The 21,976-nt window shown below is 46.5% G+C and overlaps 1 pseudogene; it reads right to left on the minus strand.

Moving 5' to 3' along the window:
• Positions 1–285: 285 nt before the first annotated feature.
• LOC144167569 (uncharacterized) overlaps positions 286–21,976 on the minus strand; it is a 28,900-nt pseudogene continuing 7,209 nt past the window's right edge.

Here is a 21,976-nt window from a genome sequence, read left to right on the forward strand (position 1 = left end):
GGACCTTTCTTCTTCCTCCTCGATTTTGTCGGCCCAGAGACACAGGTGCTGCCACCTAACGAAAGTGCGAGCAATCTGCTCTCCAACTTGCTGCGTTCCCGAAAAATAGCCCAGCAGGACTGCATTTCGTCCCTCAAAGGGAAAGCATGAGGTAGCCCACAACGGGCCCCAGGTTTGCACTGAGTCTGCCAGGTGGAGCAGCTGGTGTACATTATATGACACATTTCTGGCTGTGTACAGTACGTCCATTTGCACCACAAACTTCTCCAATAGGGCCCGTGCTTCTCATATGTTCTGCTGGGTGATCTCTGCTTTCAGGAGCAGGTACACACCATAAGAGAAAAGAGTAAAATGTTTGAAGTATACGAGCGGCAAGACTGGCTTCAAAACAACATATCCATAAAACAGCAACAGGGCCCGCATCTCCGACGCCTTCCAATACAACATGTCCTCAAACTTTCTTGGGGTGCGGGTAATTTCCGTTGGAGGAGTTATTGCAAGCAGCAAGCTATTAAGCTCTTCCGTACGTGTGCCAATATACCAGTCAAACTTATGGTGTTTAGTCTTAAGCCACAGCTTGAGCAGTTGCCGCATCATTCCTAGGCAGGCACAATGCTGGTAGTCGGGAATAAACCCATCAACCACGTCAAAACGGGGAAGGGTCATGGCAAGGCAGGGACCAGTCACTCCTTTACAAGGTACAGTAAGTGTGCCCTTAATGGCATCTGCTACATGTTTGCGAGCCGTTCGACGCTCTGGGGCAGTGTCCAAGAACTCGTACGACTTTCCCCCCGATGGTAACACCAACTACACCCCTGAAAACCATTAAACTTTTTACAGTTTCGGACTGCAGAACGAGCTGCTGCATCCACTGAGCATGCGGCAGCAAAAACTCTCACGTTAACCTCCTTTCCATCTTTCATACAGGAGAAACCAGTGGAAAGCTGCTGAAGTTCTTCTGTGAAAGGCGTTAGGAGTGTAGTCATGTTTGGTTTGGAAAAACCAAACCACAGGGCAGGCATCAGCATGTTCTGCTTACGTGCAGCAGGTTCCAGTTGAACTATCTCACACTGAACCGGCCAAATCTCAAATGTCGATTTTTTAAAAGAGTCGTATCCCATCTGTGTTCCAAATGAGAGATATGTCGTCATCTGAAAAATCTGCACACAATCTCGCATGCTCAATGCCATCAAACACATCCTGGATTGTGTCTCCTCGAGCTCTTTGTGGAAGCCACTTCAGGTTTTTCTGAGCAAGAATCCTTTGTACCTGCTCTTTGAGAGGCATCACTAAAAAAACGAACAGAAGGCAAGATCTACATCCCGATTGCAGTTTTCACAGACAACCTGCTTCGTGCAAGTTTCTTGCCCCAGGTACCCCTTACAATACAAGCAGTAAAAATGCTTTTCGGGTTCTTGCACATCAGCACCCAAAGCCTTCTTCTGCAGGTACTTAGATCGTGGTGCTATGCCTGGGTCAATTGCATTCAGCATGTTGAGCAAGTCTGTGGTGCCCTCGTCGCTAATTCTGTGACGCATCACATAGGATATGAGCACAGCTGACACCTGCAGTGCTTTTTGGGGAAACGGAGCATTTATTGCACCTTCATTAGAACCTTGGTCCTAAAAGAAGAATAAGGCAAGTCACATAAACTGCACACAAAAATTCTGCCCATGGCAAAAAACATCCAGCCAGCTCTTCATAATACTTACTTGGTCACCTCCTGTCTCTTCAAAAGCTCCGGTGTCCACACCAAGTGCTGCAGATGAGACCCTTAGGAGTTCTCCCTAGTATGATAAAAGTAAAACCTGTTAGTTTAGTGACTCTTCACTCGTTTTAAAGAAGCCATGAAAATAAAGCACGTTTGTTTTATCTGAAAGATCTGGAGTTTCATAATGCCCTCAATACTTGCCCGGCAACAATGCTTTCTTCACTACGACATTAGACATTTTAGGCAGAAATTTCTATTCTCCCGTTAAATTGTGTCTTTCGTGGCATTATCTATGACTTATTCAGAGAATGTGCTTTATGCAAACATTAGTATGTTGACTACGGCCACCGAGAATGGTAAAGCATGTAAATGGTTGCCTTCTTTCCTGTCTGCCTTCATAGATGGTGTGACAATACCACTCATGAACCGCTGTCCTTATGGTTGATAGTAATCACTCATGAAAATTTGGGCATGATCGACAAACAGGGCCACGTAAGTGGTGACATCGCTTATGCCAGTTGGCCAGTGTCCGGTGAGACAAGCCAAATGCACCTGATGGTTGTGCAGCTTCAATTAGCATAGTGCACACAGTCTGCACTGGCGTTTCTATGTTTACTGTTATTAATTTTCATTATTTACCTCACCATTCTTACTGCTATAAAAAAATTGGCACCAAATGTAAGCCCAAATAGCTTGTTCTGCAAGCTTATAATGCCTGTTTAATCTACATTGGATTTTCCCGGCCTCAGACAATTGCAATGAGCTGTCCGTAATACATCATAAGTGCAGTTTAAAAACGTAGATAGGGTGTCGCAATGTTTATTCTGTATTTTCCTCATTGTTAAGCTTATTATAGCAAAGTTCGCGTTAAAAGTGGGCCAGAGTTGTTTTAGTGAGGCACTCTTTTGAACGACCAAAGATTCACTTTGTTTTCACAGCCCCTTTCAAAAATAAAATGAATAAATTTGCCTTCGATAACCTAGTATAAAAGTCTGCTTAAACAACCTATATAGATCTGAAATTTTTGAAATATTTAAGTCAAGCGTAGCTCCTATGATTTAGAAGACTCTTTTAAAATGCACGCCTTTTATATGACACTGTCGGCTGATGGTACTAACAGTCGTTCCTTTTTTTTTCCTTGGCACTCTTTGGCCAAGTAGCCCTTGTGCTACGATACAACACAAATCGGCAAATCACTGGCACTACTGGACCCAAAGTCAGGAACTTCCAACAGTTCAATGCACATTGAATTTTTTGTTTAAATATATAATAAAGCAGAGCATTAATAATTGATTGCCTAAGTTTCCAACCACATGACTAGTGACATCACAGATCCAGTTGCCTGGTAGGCATGGCCATACAATTTCCAAGCTTTAGCGTGTAAATCTACCTTTTGTTGTTTGCATTCTTTGACTCATTTGCTTTTAATTAGTTTTTTTGTCACACCAGGTGAAAAACAGCTTAGAAGGAAAAATACCTAATTAGGAATTGAAATCATTTGCAACCACAGGGACGGCAAAATGAAAAGGGAAAATTTTTGCAATTTACCAAGGGGAATAGTGTTAAATGCCTGAGAACAAGGTATAAATACTCTCAGTCAAGGTCAGTACTGAGGTTCCTTATTTTTATTACTCCCAGAACTTTAATTAGGAGACATGGAGGCATAGTGACTGAAAGCGCAGGAAAACCCAGGACAAAGGGAGGAACTACAGAGGACCAGCGCTTGTTTAATAATGCTTGTGCAGTAACGACTAGCAAGCATATTCAACTACCACTCAGTGCAGGGAAACAATTGAATTGCGGTTTAATTGTCTCCAACTTTGAAAAACTGGTTTCACACTGAGTGCACTAAAAATATTATCCATAAAATTAGATAAATATGCAGAAACAAAAATGTTAGGAAGCCCAGAAGTGAATGAGGCCTTCAGCCTAAGTAATAAAATGCAGATCGATGAATGTACCTATTCTGGCCGAGTTCTCAGCTTTGGTCCTTACTACGAGAAAAAAATAAGGTGCAGAACTAGTATAGGGTGGGTTGCATTCGGTAAATGCTCTCAAGTTATCAATAGTAGATTACTTTTTTTTACTACAAAGAATGGTGTACTCCAGCGCTAAATGACGCTGCTGAAGCTTGACATCTTACTTAGCACCTCGAAAAAAAGCTTAGGTTAACTGCGTAAGCTATGAAAAGAAGGATGATAAGAGTAATGTTTTTGAGATAGGAAACAAACGCCATAGGTTAGAGAGCAAACTTCGGTAAGACATTCTAGTGCAAATAAGGAGCTAAAATTATTTTCAGGGCACTTTTTGCTTACTCCCTTTAAGGTGGAAGCTTTATTTGTTCCCATTTCGTGCTATCGTGCTTGCGACTCTACCTTAATTCCTTTGTCTTTGGCACTAATTACTTCGATAGGCAGACTGGCGACACTGCACGTTAGATTCCCCAAAATCTGAGTTCTTTTGGCTCAGTTGCTTGTACTCACGTGCTGTCACGTTCACCTGTCACGTGGCACGCACTATGCTAACTCTTATAGCATCCTCGATTAACCGCACCGGTGCACACCGGGGCACACCGGTGCGCCTTTTCATCCTCGATAAACCGCACCGGTGTGCACCGTCTGTTCTCGATAAACCGGGGCGCACCGTCGCGGGGCAATTTTTGGTTGCACCGCCGCGCACCAAGAGAGTCGACGGTGCGCCGGGGCGCAATCCCGAGATGCATCGCGGACGACGCCGGCGAAGGGGCTTCCTCCGCCGTCTGCTGCAGCGACGGCGCATCGCCGCACTCGTGTCAAGGCGGAAGGAGCTGTGTATTGTTGCTGACAAGGATGGCGTGCTTGTGAATTCATCGGGCAACGATGCGACAGGCTCCTATCGGGCGGTAACAGCGGCCAGAGATTGTAAATGAGGACGCGAACTTCGTGCACTTCAAAGACGGCTGCATGCATTGCCAGACAGTTGGGGATTGACATTCGTTTCGTTAGATCGAATTATCATGAACTGTCACCGGAGTGCCTAGGCGATGAAGACCTACTTGTTTTGCTGTAACGGAAGGGCGGAACAAAACAGGCACTCGCATTATGGCTCAAACGAAGATGAGAAGCAGCTTGTATGTAGCTGTTTAGTGGAAGCGGTGGCGGTACGTTGTTCCGCATGTGTGACGGATTTAAGTTGTGCGTACATATAATCATTGCCTTCAATAAATACCACTTTCTAATAGCGCTGTGTCTCATTACAGTGCTGTATTGCTACTTGTGAACGTTTTTATGAGTTGATTTCTTAGATTAAGAGATGGCGCCTGGGTAGAACCACCCCGTTTGTCCTCGATCAACGCTCCGTGCCGGTCGCACCATCGTGGGGCACTGTGCACCGCGCCGGTTTTGGGGGCAACACCGGTGCGTGTTTATCGAGGACGCTATCAATCTCCCGATGACAACGTGCGAAGGTAGCATAGTGCTAACCCAAATGTCTCTTACTTTAGAGCAGGGGTCTCAAACTCACAACAGTGAGCGGGCCGCAGTCACGAATTTTAGTCCCGCAGGGGCCTGGACAGCGATGAAATTTGAAACAAAGGGGGGGGGGAGGGAGATGGTTAACAAAATGTCAGATAACGCTGCCATTCCTGAATGGAACTGGGCGTCAGGGTTCCAGACACACATCGATACCAATCTCCAGAATGACTAAAATGTGGACGCCGATTATGACATATCAAATATTTGCTCCACGATTATGTGTCAACATATGGTCACCGATTTGGGTGCCACATAAAAAAAAGGCTTCAAGGCTGCTGCGTCTGTGTATCTTACTATAATAAAGTGTTATTGATAGTAATAGACGAGAAAATATTGACAGTGTCATTTATGAAAGTCACAAAACTTTATTTCTTTAGACACTCAAACTAGCTGATATTGTTCTAAACCTGCTTGCTTGATGCCTGGCAATGCTTCGCAGTGACTAGAGAAGAAATATCCGCATGAACTTCTTGCGCGGAAACGATCTTCATGGTTGACCGCAAGTGATCAACAGTCATCATCGACCGGAGAGCTGACTTGTTCACCTTCAGCAACGAAAACAGGTGTTCGCACAAGTAGGTGCTTCCGAACATGTCAATGATCCTTGCAGCCTGTTGACGTTGCGCCGGGAAACTTGCATCGTCAGCAAACTTGTAGAAGACTGGTACAGCCACGTCCTGAAATGTCTGCTTCAACGGAGTGTGAGCCTGCAGCTCAAAAAGTTCCTGTAATTCGGGCGCTGCGTCATCAACCGGCACCGAAAACGGCAACGAAAAAATCCGGAATTCATCGGCGAGGTTGGCGATGTCTTGGAAGCGTCTCGAATTCTCTTTGGAGATCATCGAGAAGGTCAGCGAAGTTTTACAGGATTGTTTATCCACGTTCTCCAGCAACTTCAGGGTTAGAAAATAATCAAACTTCTGAATTCTCATCTTTCTCTACCAAAGCTGCCATTGGGATCGAAAGGCCTGAATGTCGCCAGGCATTTTCGTGATCAGTTTGTTTTTTCCCTTAAGTTTAACGTTGAGGCAGCTCAAATGATCAGTGATATCACCGAGGAACGCAAGGGAGTGAAGCCACTTTTCGCCTTACAGCTCTTCGTGGAGGCGTCAATTTCCTCTCGGAGATCAAAAAATCGTTTCAGTACTCTTCCACGACTCTGCCATCGCACCTCTGTATGGTACAAAATTTCACCATATTCGCTGCCAACCGCTTCTAAAAGAGATACAACTTGGCCGTGGTTAAGAGCTCTTGAAAAGTTGAAGTTCACTGCGCTGAGCACGATTTTCATGACGCTCTTGATTTGCAGAGACTTGCCGCACAGTGCTTCTTGGTGCAAAATGCAGTGAACCGTGGCAAATTGATAGGTGATTCCGAGTGCAGCGCCTTTCGTCCTCAATCGACCAACAAGCCCGCTCTTGCATCCTACCATTGATGGCGCACCGTCTGTAGCCAAACAAACCAACTTTTTCTACGGTATTCCAGCGTGTTCGACCACTCTTTCGAGAACAGAAAGAATATCCGCCCCTGTGGTCGTGCTTTTCGTTGGGATTAAGTCCAGGAGTTCCTTAGTGACGTTCAGGTTTTTGTGTACACCTCTCACAATAACATTATGCGAGGTCTTTAATGTCAGTGCTTTCGACAACTGCAATAGAGAATGCTTCAAACCCGTGGCATCGGTTGATTAATTCTTTTTCGATGTCTCCACTGATCTCGTTAATTATCTGGGCGACTGTGTTTGGAGAGAGGCTTATTTTCTCGAATGTCTTTTTCATGCTAGGACTGGTAGCATCAGCGACTCCGAGCAGGCACTGCTTAACGAACAGGCCTTCAATGAAAGGCTTGGGTGATTTGGGAATAAGCTCAGAAATTACGAAGCTTGCCCTTACCGTTTCGTCGCTTGCTTTGGCTGCCTTTCTGAACATGTTTTGATACTTTCCCAACGCCGCCTTCAGTTGAGTCACGGTGTGCTCGCGAACGTTGCCAGTAAAAGCACCATACTTCTTGTGATGACAAGCCATGAAGTGGCGTCGAACATTGTACTCCTTCGGTGCATCCACACTCTGGTGGCAGACTAAGCACAACACCTTGTCTCTTGATTCCGTGAAGAAATAAGAAAGTTCCCATCGCTCCTAAAAGCACCTCTTCTCGTTTTCCTCTTTGCGCTTTGTACCCTGCTTGGACAACGGCAATGTGGCTCACTAGACTTCCACAGCAGAAAGCTTCGCTGTTTCCAGATTGTCCAAAAAAAGGTCAAAGAGACACCTGTCACATTTACGGAGGCGACAGGCACGTAGGAGCACAATTATGTAGTGCGCTCTATCATGATTGATTTAGGGCACCGCTACCTTCCACAGTGCTGTCAACAGCTTGCGAGTCAGAGGATAGGCGGTAAGTTTGGCGTCTCAACTTAGCGCACGCGCACAGATATGGGGAGTTTGATGTCTGGAAGTGCACAGTTTCGAAATGCAATGCGCAGTCTTTTCTTCAGGAGCGCGACGTCGTCTCTCCGAGGCCATAAATAACGCTGCGACACGCCCCTAAACGCACGTGGGTGCATTTCGGAGCCCGAACCGTAGAGTCTGGCGTGTGGCTGCGCCATTTTCGCCACAGATCCACCACAGTAAAAGTGTTTAACACAAAGACGAACAGGAAAGACGAACACAATGCCCGGAAACCTTCGCACTTTCGCTGAAGCCTGGACAACTCGGGTCAAGGCGCCGTCTTCTCATTAGTGACGTGCAGCCGCATTCGCAGGGTCATAAAACGCCGCGGGGAGTCTCTCCGCGGCCTGTGCTCGCCAAGTGCTGTGCGCACTGTATAGTGCTCGATTCACAAGTCGCAGTTGCTTGCGACCATTGTGCACCCGACTTAACGGCGGCTGAATTGAGGGGCCTCCGGAAAAGAGGGGTGTCCACTCTTCTGGTAACGCGAAGCCATGAAAGGCGATAACCACGCGTTTTCGAGCAGTCTCTGTCCATTTGCGTCCTTGGCTACACAAGCAGGGCGCGCACTCACGCATTTGAATAACAAACAAAAATAAATGAACCAAGATACTCATGAGAGGTTAGCCGCGGGCCGCGTGTTTGAGACCCCTGCTTTAGAGAGCAGTGTCCCATTTGAACTCAAGTGTATTTTAAAGCAAAGCTTCACTACTTTCGTCCAGTGGTATTGCGGAGTTAACCTTTTGACCGGAGACACACCCCCGGCGACACACCCCTCGAAGCGCATCACGCGATTTGCCAGGCCCACTGTCGGCGCTGTGCACAAGGCCCTATTTTAAGTCGTTCTGCTCACATCTCGGCCACTGCTATCACGGCGGCGACGCAGCGGACAGCCGAAGAAACCCGCAGCCTCCAACACATGCTCCCCTGGGGCGTCTCGGAAGATGTGACTCATCTTGTGCCGCGTTCGCCGTGAAAGAGAAACGCCGCGTTCGCCGAGAATAAAAGTGAGGCCAGGCCTCCTTCTGTGAGCGTTCCACATGGCCGAAAGTCTTTGGACCGTGGTCGGCAATACAGCTATATCAACCGCTAACCAAGCGAAATAAAGTCTCAACCAGACTAAGCCGCAACCATTTTTTATTTACTATTGGCAGTGATGCTTATTTTGTGCACCAAACAACAATGATTTTTCGCAGGCTAAGCACCTTAAGAACGAGGTGGGCCAATCCTTGAACCCTTGATATAGCGAACAGAAAGGACCCCTAGAGTGCCCTAACAATTGAAAAATTTGAGAAGACTTTACAAAACCTCCAGGGAAAAGCACGTATTCAAATCACAGAATAGGACCAGCTAGAGGTATGGCACACACTTTAATTCTGCAGTGGGCATCAATACTCTGACGATGTGATAATTACGACATGTAAAATATGGTTTTATTCCTATTTTTGATACAGCAGGTTTCTGCAGTAAATGTGTTCATTCATTAAGATCTTACTTTAGGCTCCTAGGTTATGTCCCAAAAATTGCATGTCAGTGTAAAATACATCGCCAAGCTTCATTTACAAAGCTTGCCGATTTATTTAGAAATGGCATAAAGCAATCGAATCAATTTGAAGCAACCACAGTTACAGTACACATGGTTATAGCTGCCTGTACAAAGCTGCCCATGTACAGGGGGGATGAAAACAAATACGAACACCAGAGCGCACAGCCTCCGACACATGCCGCACCGTCTGGCTGCAGTCAGTAAACTGCGCGCATGCGTGGTTCTTTCAGAGCGTTTGAGAGTGTGGCCTACTCTTAGGGGAAATGCTTGATACAAAAGCGACGGCGCCCATTTATTTGGAGGTGTATTTTCTTGCTCTGTCGCCACTGAGCATACTGTTATCTACTACATTCGGGAGACAAGCGTGCAGCAGGCTCATTGCAACTAGTATGATGCCCTTCAAAGATCATCCTGCTCAGCGGCGACGCAGCGTGAAAAGGCGCCTCAAAATAAACGAGCGGCGTAGCTTCTTGATCAAGCATTTCCCATAAATGAAGGCCACACTCTCAAACACTCTCAAAGAAGTACGCATGCGCGCAGTTTACTGACTTTGCAGCCAGATGGTGCAACATGCGTTGGAGGCTGTGCGTTTAGTTCGCATTTCTTTTAATACCCCCTGTACAGTAGACACTGCACTAACAGGTGATGCAAACATTGTAATGTAGACACTGAGTGTGGCCATGTTAATCAGACGTACCAGATGTCAGACCCATTCAAGCAGTATGCAGCATGTCCTTATGGTGCTAAGACTGACTCAGTACCTGACTCGGTACCAGACAGTTTGTAAGTCTGTCCTTTACTGGCCACAGCAGCCTACAAAAATGTACTTTTGCACCAAAAGTTGCCCAGATTCACAACACCAGTGATAGCATGACACAATCAAGACTACACTAATAAAATAACAAATGGAGCAAGATGTTCCGAGGGCTTTAATAAGGCCGCTCTTATAATAACTAACCGTTCAGGGCAAACTATTGTCAGTCCTGATAAAAGCGGGAGACATTGAAACATAACAAAAGTACCATTAAAACCTTTGGTAGAAGAATTTTCTTTCCTTAGTTTTCATTCAAACTCATGACGAAATTTGCTAAATTTATGTCAGTATTACAAGCCTCAAAGGCTGAAACCTCACCTGGGGATTTCTTAGCTCTTCCACGAAAGGCGGGTCCTCATCTGTACTCAGTTCCGAGCTCGAGGAGTCGTCCAGTTCCACCTATTTTGACAAACAGAGCTTATCAGCTTGTTACCTTCTTTTTGAAGGTAACATAACCATGCAATGACTTTCATTCCGCTATCCCTGCCCAAAGTACACAGTTTCATTAGCCACATCACTGATTGATTGATTGATTGATTGATTGATTGATTGATTGATTGATTGATTGATTGATTGATTGATTGATTGATTGATTGATTGATTGATTGATTGATTGATTGATTGATTGATTGATTGATTGATTGATTGATTGTAGGGTTTAACGCGCCGATGCAACGCAAGCGATGAGGGGCACCGTAGTGGAGGGCTCGGGAAATCTTGCTTTTCGCCTCCTTTAGAAAAGCGGCCGCCGCGGCCGGGAATCGAACCCGCATCCTCATGCTCAGCAGCACAACGCCATAGCCACTGAGCTACCACAGCGGGTAGCCACACTGCTGCCAATGTGCGAAGTTTATTTAAAGTGAATGCTGGCAGAATCAATTACTCAGCTACTGACCGAAGCGCAGTGTTTGTGTGCTTCCTAAATGCAGTGAACTTTTTATGATTTGTAAACCTTTATTACAGCATAGCAAGGAGTAAAATGAGTTAATAACTGGGAGACAGCGGTAGATGAAGGGTCTCTATTCCGTTGTCAAAAAAAATGCAATGCAAACCAACTTTTGTTCTTTTCTGTGTCGTTGGCTCCAGCAGTGAAAGCTTACTCAATCTACACACGCCTACCAAAACCGTTGACTCGTATTATCTCAAATCGAAAATTTCAAAGCATATGAACATGGGGGAGGGGTATTTGTTTGTCTTAACTAATTCACATGCAAATTATTAAATCCACAAACATATTTTTCATTTTATCCCAAAAGTGAAAACCCAGTTTATCTACACATTATAACAACATTTATATGTACTGTATTTGAAAAATGGCAAATTAATAGCCCGAAACACATTTATCTCTACCGGTTGGTTGAAAGAGCACAGGGGATGGCCAAAGGGGGCGGATAAACTTGAGCCCCATAAAATGCCTCAGTTGCCTCAGAGGTCATAATCTTACCTCTGCATGTGTTGACCCTTCCTCCTCTTCCCTGATGTGCCTGATATCAGGTGTACTCAGTACCAAGGGGCAGTTTGGTTGAACCTAGTGTGATAGAATGAGAGTTCATCAGCTCGACATTCCCTTCATTGCAAAATGTGATGTATGCCCAGTCCAGCAAGAAATTTGTCTACATAAGTGCATACACCCCAAAGTTCCCCAAACACAACTTTATCTGAGCCCTCTACCCTCTGTATGCAGGGATGCTGCGGTCGAGGTTTACAAGCTGCCGCCTACGCTTGAAAAATCATGCACTCCTCCATTTAACGACGATGATGGTCTATCGCAATGCTTTCTCGTGTGGGTTTCCTTGATTGCCTTTCGGATTTAAACTTTGACTACTTAAGCTTTGAATTTTACCAGCCCGCAGTTTGGCCTTTTCTCCACAGCGTCTTTAATTTGACCCTTCCCCATCCTATTTCGCATGAAGAAAGCTTTGTGTTCAACCATCGTCGTCATTAGACGGAGGACTGGATTATTTTGCTATTTAATTTTGCCCTTCCATGCACCCCTCCCCAAACCCTAACTGCTTCCAGCGTGTCGGAGATGCGTCTGCGCTGGAGGACTCGGGCTGATGCACCCCTATTTGAGGCAACCAGTCGCGCGTTTTTGGTTTCTTCACAGGGCATTACACAATTTTTTAGGTGCTCGGAAAAGAATACTTCATCATTAAAAACCACAGGCTGGCGTTAACGCTGCCCCAATTTTTAACTGTCGGTGTCAGCCTTTATTCCACGCAGGTCGTAAAATGGGAAGGGGAGGGGGGATTGTTTGTAGCTTGGGCTGTTGGGTGGTTGAATAACTTTGGCTCTTTATAAAATAACCAGTACAAACGTGGGAGTTCCGCTTCGGCTCTCAGGCTCCCATGCTGTCGCAGTGTCACTCACCAAAACCTAAGGCACAAAGCTCACGGTTACAGAAAGAAAGTGTGACCTGCCGCGACGTTTCCACGGCTACACAATAATCAATCTCGTGCATAAGGGCCTTTCTCTTGAAAGCACACGTATTAAGATATCCTAGCGTTAAGGCTGGCATGAAAACTGTAGTCATTGAAACCAGTGAAATAATTTAATGTGGTAGAAATGAACATTAATAGTTTTATTCCTAAAGCCAAGCGCAGAGCGCTGCAATACGCGCTGACGTCAACATAGCCAATTGCCAACCTTAGAAGCGTACAATACGTTTGCTTAGCCATTAGTGCATTTAAGAAGAAATGAATATATAGTTTTATTCATACCCAGATCGGGTAGAGCCAAGAGTATAACGCTGCAAAAAGCACTCGTCGTTGTAGCCCATGCCAACTTTGGAAGCGTCCGACAAGTTTATGTAGCCGTTACTGCATCTAAGAACCCAATACACCTGTCTAGACTTTGTTTTACCGCAGATATCCGCTCACAATACCACCGAAACATTCAAAGCACCGAAGCAAACACGGCAAAAACCACGGGAGGCTGTGTAGTCCAATGCACCAACTCATTCCACTAATGAAGAGAGTGCCGAGTGGTGGTGCCACCCGTCCAGCCACCCGGCCCCTATACACACAACATACATCTTGACATCATCATGAGTGCCTCATTAACTGAGGAATGACCAGCACCTTACTGAAGTGAAGCTGTGGAATGATGAATTTTAGTAATATTACACCATGAGACCATTACACCATGTGTCCCGTAGCCATTGGCAATGGGGCTCATGTGCACAGTGAACAAGGGTTGACTGATTGATTGATATGGGGATTTTTAATGCGCCGACGCAACGCAAGCGATGAGGCGCGCCGTTGAGGAAAGGTCCGGATTAATTTTCACCACCTGGGAATATATAACGTGCGCCGAAATCTCGTACACACGGGCGTTTTTGTTTTCCGCCTCCATCAGTGGAAGCGGCCCGCGCGGCCGGGAATCGAACCCGCGGCCCCGTGCTCGGCAGCGCAACTCCTCAGCCAGTGAGCCACCGCGGCGGGTAGAGCACTAGGGTTATAAAGCACAAAAACCCCAGTGAGGAATTTTACCTCACCAATTTTCACATATTTGGGAAGCGGTTAAAGTCGCGGCGAAGTAACTGGGGCTCTTCGATCTACACTCTCCGACTCACTGCGGATAGTCCGCGGGAGTTCGAGGAGTCCCCGAAGGATACATAAGAAAATCGAATGCCGGACTGCTTCTCTGGGAGTCTGCGGCGAGTCCGAAAATCGAAGAGCCCTATTATGTCGCTGAATTAGGAGTGTCACCACAACTGCACATTTGCCTGAATGTCCACTGCCTTTTCCTGTTACTTTTTTTTTTCGCTCACTCCTTTTCCTTTCCTTTCTTTTCTTTCCTTTTTTCTTTCTTTTCTCCTTTTTTTCTTTTTTCGTTTCCATCGCTTCTTCGCTTGTGATTATCTTACTCTGCATGTGATGCGCGCGAGCTCAGGATTTTTTTTTCAAAATTGGCCTTAAAGGGACCCAGAAAAGCCTTCTGTAAAAGTTACAAAAGGCCTGAATTGTCACGTAGCACCAATATAGCGACGCAATGCCGTTGGAATTATTGATCTACATTCAGTATTAGCTGCGCCAGAAGCAATTAAATGCACCTCTCCCAACTTGCTGATCGACTCCTCCTTCCTCTCTGCTTCCTTCAAAGCAGCTGGAAACACTGGGAATAGCCATGTGACATCTCGACGCTCGACTTCCGTTTTGCGCTAGCTACACTCCTGCGCCTAGGCACGCGTCAATCGCTGCGGACCCGCCTTTGTCGCCTTTGCCTCGGGATCGCGCAGGAAGGAGGAAGAGCAGCCAGAAGCCAATGGCAGTGACGCCGCCGGCGGCCGACCTCGCCGGCGATTGGGCGAATCAGGGGGCGCCTTTGCCGTTGCGTCAGCCGTGATCACCGTTGCGTCAGCCGCGGTCGGCTTGCTGCGGCGTCGCGCTCATCGGCTGAGAAAGACGATCTTCAAAAATTGTTTACAAGTTATCTCGTACTACGTATGGGGCTCACACTTTGCTCAAAAATCCCCCGTTATGTGCTCTACCACCTGAATGCATTTGATTGCCACCTTCACAAAGCTTTTCGGGGTCCCTTCAAATGAACATTACTGACACTTGCACGTAATAGTAGTAGTATAGTAGTAATAATAGTAATAATAATAATAATGAAATTTACCTGTTGAGAGCAAATTTCTTGCACGCCGTTTTCTCCAGAAACGTCACCGCGCTGCCGGCTGCAGCTGTTGTCATCAGTGGCCCAGCTTGTCGAGGCCCCATCAGCACACCTTTCTATTCTTCGTCGCCTATTTGCAGTTCTTTCGTGCACAGGCACATCCTCCTCGAGGTAGCGCTTATACTTCGAAAGCATGGCGGCAAGTACTTGCCCTCCGCCGCTGGGCAACAGGTATTGGAAGGCTACTACAAGTAAAGTTATCAATTAAGTAACGCTCACTCGCAAATAAAGCCTGCTCGCGACGGAGTAAGTTCGCGCAGTGACAAATTGGAATCAAGTAGGCATTCGATTTAAGTTTGACCGACCTCGACGACGTGCGCCGAGCAGTCACAGAACAGGGAGGATGGAGGAGGGAGGAGGAGAGAGGAGGAGAACAGGGAGTCTACCACAGTCTACCGAGTCGAGATTTTATCATTTCTTGGTAGTGCTAGTTATGTAGCCAATGGACGAACGCACAAAACAACGCCAACGAATTCGAAAGGTAGCTCGCGCTACTAAATACGCGCGGTTTTAGTTTCGTTGTTGATTTGTTTTGAGTCATATCTCTAGTATTTATATAAACAAACTGCCTGTTTGTGAGAAGGATGGGCAAGGGCTCAACAGGCTCAACGCGGGGAGGCGTGCTGGCGTTAAAAATCGGTTCGCGCTTTTGTAATTGGAAAGGTATTCGTACGTTACGTCATGTGCGGGTAGCCGGGGTCAGGTCGTTTTTGCACCAACCCTCTGTTCTAGGCGCTGGCTCATGTGCTGCGCCCTCGCCCCCTATAGAGAGGTAGCAGACGACACCTAGCTGTGCAAGAGCGCATATCCATATCGAAACTGGGCATTTGTGCTCTCAGCGCTGGGATGATGATCGTTCTCAACAACTCCAGTTCTCGGCGGAATAGGGTCCTACAACGTTACTAAATTGTTTCAAAACAAATATCGTCGTCTAACAAAATCGCCACCGGGAAAGTAGTGCGATTTCAAGCGATCGATGGAGGCGCACAAAACACGTGACTCACGGCTGTGAGTGGATAATCACCGATAATTTGTGGGCCTAGTTTCATGAAAATATAGGAAATGTTAAGGAAGAAAAAGCTAGCATAGCATTCTGTAATGGAGAAAAAAACTCTTACTTTAGCCCTTCCAGTTTTAATAGTGTTCAAAATCAAGAGAAGTTTGGCGCACAGCTACAGCACGCAAAACTGTCCTGTAGAATTCCTTTCATCTAAAAAGAAGGTTGTGTCAGACGAGCCGGTAATCCCTTTGGTAGTGTCGACGGAAATGGTACGATGCTTGCACCCCGCATGCTTTTTTTTTTTTTTTTGCTAAAAAAGGACTGATGACAGCTAAATATGCTGTGTGGTTAGTACGGCGGATTTCATTACTGAGCTTTCTTACTGCAATTTTTGTGGATCAAGGAATGTGTGATGCTAAGGAAAATCAGATTTCATAGGACAAGCAGCTTCTAAGATATCGCACTTAATTGTTACATCACTCCTGTAAATGCTGAATATATCTATCGAGCACTCCTCGTATTTTGCTATTCTCTGAACTATTTTACTTAAACAATCTGTCTTCCAACATTCAACGTAGGTGCTAGAACAATACGCTACAAGCAGGACGCCGGTTGTACAAATTCAAGGCACACTCTTTTGTGAAATACAAACAGCTGCGGACACAGCGACTGCCTCTTTGTGGAAGTCTGAAGGCACAGAATTTTTTTTTTGTCTTGTGTCACGTAAACCCCGAAACGTATGAATATGAACGTAACATATTCCTTGAGAGTTGTACAAATGTAGCGCTGCTGTTATTAAAGCGAAAATAAATTTCGGCAAATAAATTTTAGGTAGAGGGATGCTCAGGTAAAAATTTATTGTTTATGTGGATCAGCTAATAATGAAGTCACGCGCGCCTCATGGCAATAAAAAAATGCCCAAGCGAGGCCGTCCCGTGTTAGTATGTCCCAAACATTGCTGCATGCGTTTGGGAACATGGAAGTTGCGAAACAGCTCATGTTAGTTTGATAGATTAATGAAGAATTTAGAAAAGTAGGCTGCACGATAGTTTCGTCAACTTGCTCATTTCTGGAGGACAAAAACCTCGAACCGTCAGGGGCCGCCATACGCATTACCTGCGTACAGCTGCGCAGTTTCCACGAGAAACATGCATGTATTTTTACAATATTCTGCTCTAAGGCTGCGTCACGTGCAGTGATGGTGCGTAAACATTTTATTTGAGCCGATATATAAAAAAGAAGAAAAGTGTGGGGGACATCTTATTCTACTGCCCATATGTGCATGCGTGAAGCTCTTGATGCAACTAGTTTTTTTTTTCTGGTTGAAAGCAACAGAGCTGTGGCCTAGCCAATATCTTCTTGTGTATGAGGTTACAACAGTTTATCATTTCTGGAAATAAAACTTTTATACGGGGCGAAATACCAACGCGCATTCCCTTCCGACGTATGGCATCCAAACGCACAGCAGCAAAGGAATAATGCGACGATGAAAGCCATTAGAGAGTTCTGGCAGTCCGTCTACCGGGTTGACGGGGACCCGTCTGGGCCTGTGCGCGCGAAAGAGCGCGGAGGAAGGGCGAGGAGGCGCGGACATGGCGAAGGCAGGCCAGGGGATTAGTTCCGCTGGCCTGCCTTCGCCATGTCCGCGCCTCCTCGCCCATCCTCCGCGCACTTTCGCGCCCTTTGGCAATGCATCTTCCGCCGGCCAGGCCAACGGGGCAGGCAGCATACGTACGCGGAGCTCCCTTGGGCCGTGATGTCGCAGCGAGGAACGAAAATGGAGAGCGAGGGTCAGCGACCACTCGCCCCCCGCGTGTCAAAATTTCCCAGGAACAACAAAACAGATCAAGCAGCTAAGCGAGCAGCCGCACGTGCGTCTGCGCGGACATTAGGTAGCCAAGGGATCGAGGACACGATTGAGGCGTTGAGGATGACGGAAAGCCGTCGAACGCAGGATTGACGCTTCTCGGTTGGTTACAGGCGCTGGCCCGTAAGGCAACCACTTCCGATTAATGTTAACTTGTAGATATCTCATTTAATTGTAGAATAAAGCAGAGGCCACGTTGGGCTCAACACATGTGATAGCCTTTCAAAGCCACGCCAAACATTCTTTTAATGTGCACACATGCCACATGCAATTTTCCCCGTATTTAGCACCGCCTAGTCCCCGACGTACATCACATTCAGCCGTTTGTACGGCCACTTGCCCCTGGTGACGGTAAAGTTAAAGCCAGGATTCCTTGATTAGTTGCGAGTGGGAAAATCGATGGTGCTTTATGTTGTGAATGAGTTCAATCAGTGCAAAAGCGCCTCGTGTTCACACCTCACCGTTTTCAAGATCAAAACATACCCATTTACAAACATGCATGTACAGGAATTAAGACGCATGGTGAAACATATGTGTGTTTTACTTCAGTCAAAAGTCGTTTGGCACGCACAATGAGCGAGCCGCGGTGTTGTATTAAAAAAAAATGCGTGAGCACCGTGTCGCAAAGCCCGATTTCTAATCAGTTTGTGAATAATTTTTTGTGACTTCCTGTAAGTTGAGGAGGGCAGCAGTAAAAAAAGCCGGGATAATCTGTCTCTGGACGATACATAGCGCCTGTACCGACCCCCTTCCTGTGTCCCCGTCTTCAGTGCTGTTCAAAATGCGGTCAAATGTAAATAATTTCCCAGAGTCCGCCTGCAAGTCATTTCCGAACGATCATCTCACATCATTTTTTAGCTTAAGTCTTTTATCTATTCTTTATTGAATAAAACATGCATATATTATATATTATCAGCAATGCACGTTGAACTCACGCAACCCGGCACTTTTTTGTAAATCAGGGCTTAGTAGGATATACTGAATACGGTAGTACTAATAATAAAAAATGTCGGGACACGTGGGCTGGCATTGCAATATATATCGAGATCTATGTTAGACATGACGGGATAGCAGAGCCTCGCTCAGTGCACACGAAAAATTTGGGCAAAGCGGTGCCGGAACGATATTTGTGAATTCCGCATTGAAAGGCGAAAATGTCACCTTGATTAACAAGGACACGTATATTCCCCATACATGCATGCACGCACAGTATAGCGATAAAAGTACAATAGCTTCACTGGAGAAGCACCACCTACGAAAAGAGGCCGGGTTATTTCTCGGCTCCACTAGCAAGTCGCGTAGTTTTTCTTCTACGTGTGTATTTTCCCGCCTGTAACTTTATGTAAGCAAGAGGTCGCATGGTAACGACGTTGCGGCCCGTTATCATTTAATTTACAAAGCGTTCACTTCAAGATCAAAAAGCCTCACAGCAGCGCCAAGGTTGTAAGAATTAGACATACCCGAAGGTACAACCCGTTCCCATACTCTAGAAAGAGAGAAAAAGTGGTTCGTGTGAATGCCGTGGAATAAAATAAAAAATGTAGTTGTGTTTTTCAATGATAAGAATGTTGTGTGTTCGAGCGTATACGCATACATACTGGTTCAGCGACGGCATTGTACCACGTCGTTTTGTGCTCTTGCGTATAGGGTGTATTCACAGGGCTTTGGGCGGCGCGGCGGCGCTACCTGCGCGGCGGCGACGACGCCATATTTGAGGTTGCACTCCGCCGCGCGGGCAGCGCGTTTCCCGACGCAAAACGTGTGCTGCTGGCAAGAACGTTCCTGTAGACGGTGTTTTTTCTGCGTGATTCGTGGGTTTGCGAATGCCTCGTCCTACCGAGTAGCTAGCATTGTGCTCACTTCGAAAATCCGGACTGCGCTGGTCTCCTACAACCACTGACCCGAAGCAGGCCACACGACAAAATATAAAAAGCGCGCAGTGTATTTTTTTTTCCTTTCGCTGTTTTGAAGCGACGCCTAGGGCAGTGCTTGAAGGCTGTCTGTCTTCATTCGACAAATTCCCAAAGAAGTTATCGATAATATGGCTAATCATTATCGAATCTGTTGGAACCCGTTTCATCCAGGTGGCCCCGGGACGATGGGGGCCGGAGCTTTCACCTGGCACCTCGTCACATGTTTGAAACATGCGCATGCTTAAAATGTTCACAAATTAAGGTATCCGGCGTACTTTATGGATGAGACGAACCATACTGGCCTCCCAGCCTCAACATGGGCTATACTTCGAGTGTTGAGGTGAACGCACGCGTACATGCAATATCGTTTCCCAGGTAATTGCGGGCATCCAAATTGATCCAATTCTTCTTCGTCGCCTTCGACTGTTCTCGATTGACCAAGCGTACGTGTTACGTGACCAGACACTAAAGCTTGACGCTGGGTATACAGTTTGACCACTTCAAAAAAAGCGCAGAGACTAAAACGTTAAAGTATGCAGGGACAAACTAGAGCAGCCTTTGTCACTTGTCTCTGCGCTGCTTTCGAAGTAGCCAAAGTGTACGTGTTCCATAATCTTGTTCTGCTTATAATTTCCGCTTCGTCTTTACCGAAAGAAAGGATCTTTGTCGTCGCCACCATACCTAAATTTGTCACGTACTTACCTCGTGATGGTTTCCACCCAGACCCTGTGCGCAATTGTTCCGCTTCATTAGGAGCTCAAATGCACGACCTTCGTGTGTTCAACGCACAGAACACTGTCGCCAGAGCACCTCACCGTCTCTCATACTCCTCAAGAAGTGCGCAACATGCCTGGGTGGCACGGTAAAACCAGCTCCTCTCCCACACGCCACCACCACATCAAATATCCTCGCAGCCTTGGGTGAAGAAATTTTCTCAATTCGCGCCACGGTCGCTTTAAGCAACGGAGGAAATAATGAAATCGGCGCACGGGGATGACACCGAGATATCGCGAAATCGCCAAAACGCACCGGGTTATGCACGCCGCTGGCCGCGCCTGTCAAACCATCGGACAGTTGCCTTCGTCGCGCGAAATCATGCACTGCCCTGGCCTTCGCTTCGAAACAACAACAACAACAAAAAAAAAACGGCGCGCTTGCTTTCGTCGTTCGGCCTGCTTCGGGTCTGCGGTTGTAGACGTGAACAGCGCACCCGGAATTTCGCAGCGAAAGTAATGCTGGCTACTTGTTACGACCAGGCATTCTGAAACATCTTGGGGAACAGCGCGAAATAACAGGGACACTTAACAGGGCAATTCTTTCTTTTTGTGTCCCTGTTATTTCGCGCTGTTCCCCAATATGCAAGTACACCAACTCGCCCAACTCGCCACCCTGCTACAGTTTATTCTGAAACACACGAATCACGCAGAGAAAAACACCGTCCACACGAACGTTCTTGCCACACCACGCCGCAAACAACGTTTTGCGTCGCGAAACGCGCTGCCCGCGAGGCGGAGTGCAACCTCAAATATGGCGGCGCCGCCGCCGCGCAGGTAGCGCCGCCGCGCGGTCCAAGGCTCTGTGAATACACCCTATATAGTTTTAGGCATTAAAGGCCAACTGCACTCAAATTTTCGACAACGTAAAAATAATGTCACCTAACAGTTCATATAAAAGGGTGCGAAATGCAAAATACTGCGCTTCTAACATCAACGCGCGCGACGCAAACGGCTCGCGACATTCGCGTTTTCGGAACCGAAACTGAATAGAAAAGGCGGCCATAGCGGCGGCCGGACGTGACGTATGTGAGGGAACGGAAGCGACCGCGCCAGAGCCGGCGGCCGCTCAGAGCCGCCTTCAAATGCGCGTGGTAGCGCCGCGTTTCGCTTTTTTATTTCCACAGAAGAACTTCCACTAACGTTTGCCCATGATAATGGAGTTCGGCGCAATTCCGGCATCCCGTTGCTATCCATCGAGATGAAGTAGACCGCCCGACAGTAATTTTTTCCATCATAATAACTGCCGGAATAGCAATTTTCGGCATTGCAAGTAAAAAACGGACCCTGATTTACAAAGCTATTTGCTGGTATACGATATCGAAAAGCCGCTTTTAATATAGCCGACCCCTCGGCTATCACGTCGCCCTCTCTGACGGGAACAAATCGCACGCGGGCGGAGATAAACCACTATTTCTACTATACATTACATGCAAACAGCTTCGAATATATCGGCCCAGTATTTTTTTTTCCTGTGTGCACATCGAGAATCGAATTATAAAAGGGATCTGAAACTATAAGCCCGCCTCCAGAGCTAAAATACGCACTAAAACACGAAAACACTTCCTATTTACCGCTGTTTTCTGCTTTAACCAGAGACAGGTACTGTTGAAAAAGTTTTACTTTCAAATAAACTAAATTTAACGCTCAGAGTAAATACTTCACTTGGGAATCGAACAAAAATATAATCTATTGTTTAGGAGAGGAGCAGTTTAG

This window comes from Haemaphysalis longicornis, unplaced genomic scaffold, assembly GCF_048455015.1.
Source record: "Haemaphysalis longicornis isolate Haplotype H1 unplaced genomic scaffold, Haemaphysalis longicornis Haplotype H1 scaffold_1, whole genome shotgun sequence".
Classification (NCBI taxonomy): Eukaryota; Metazoa; Arthropoda; class Arachnida; order Ixodida; family Ixodidae; genus Haemaphysalis; species Haemaphysalis longicornis.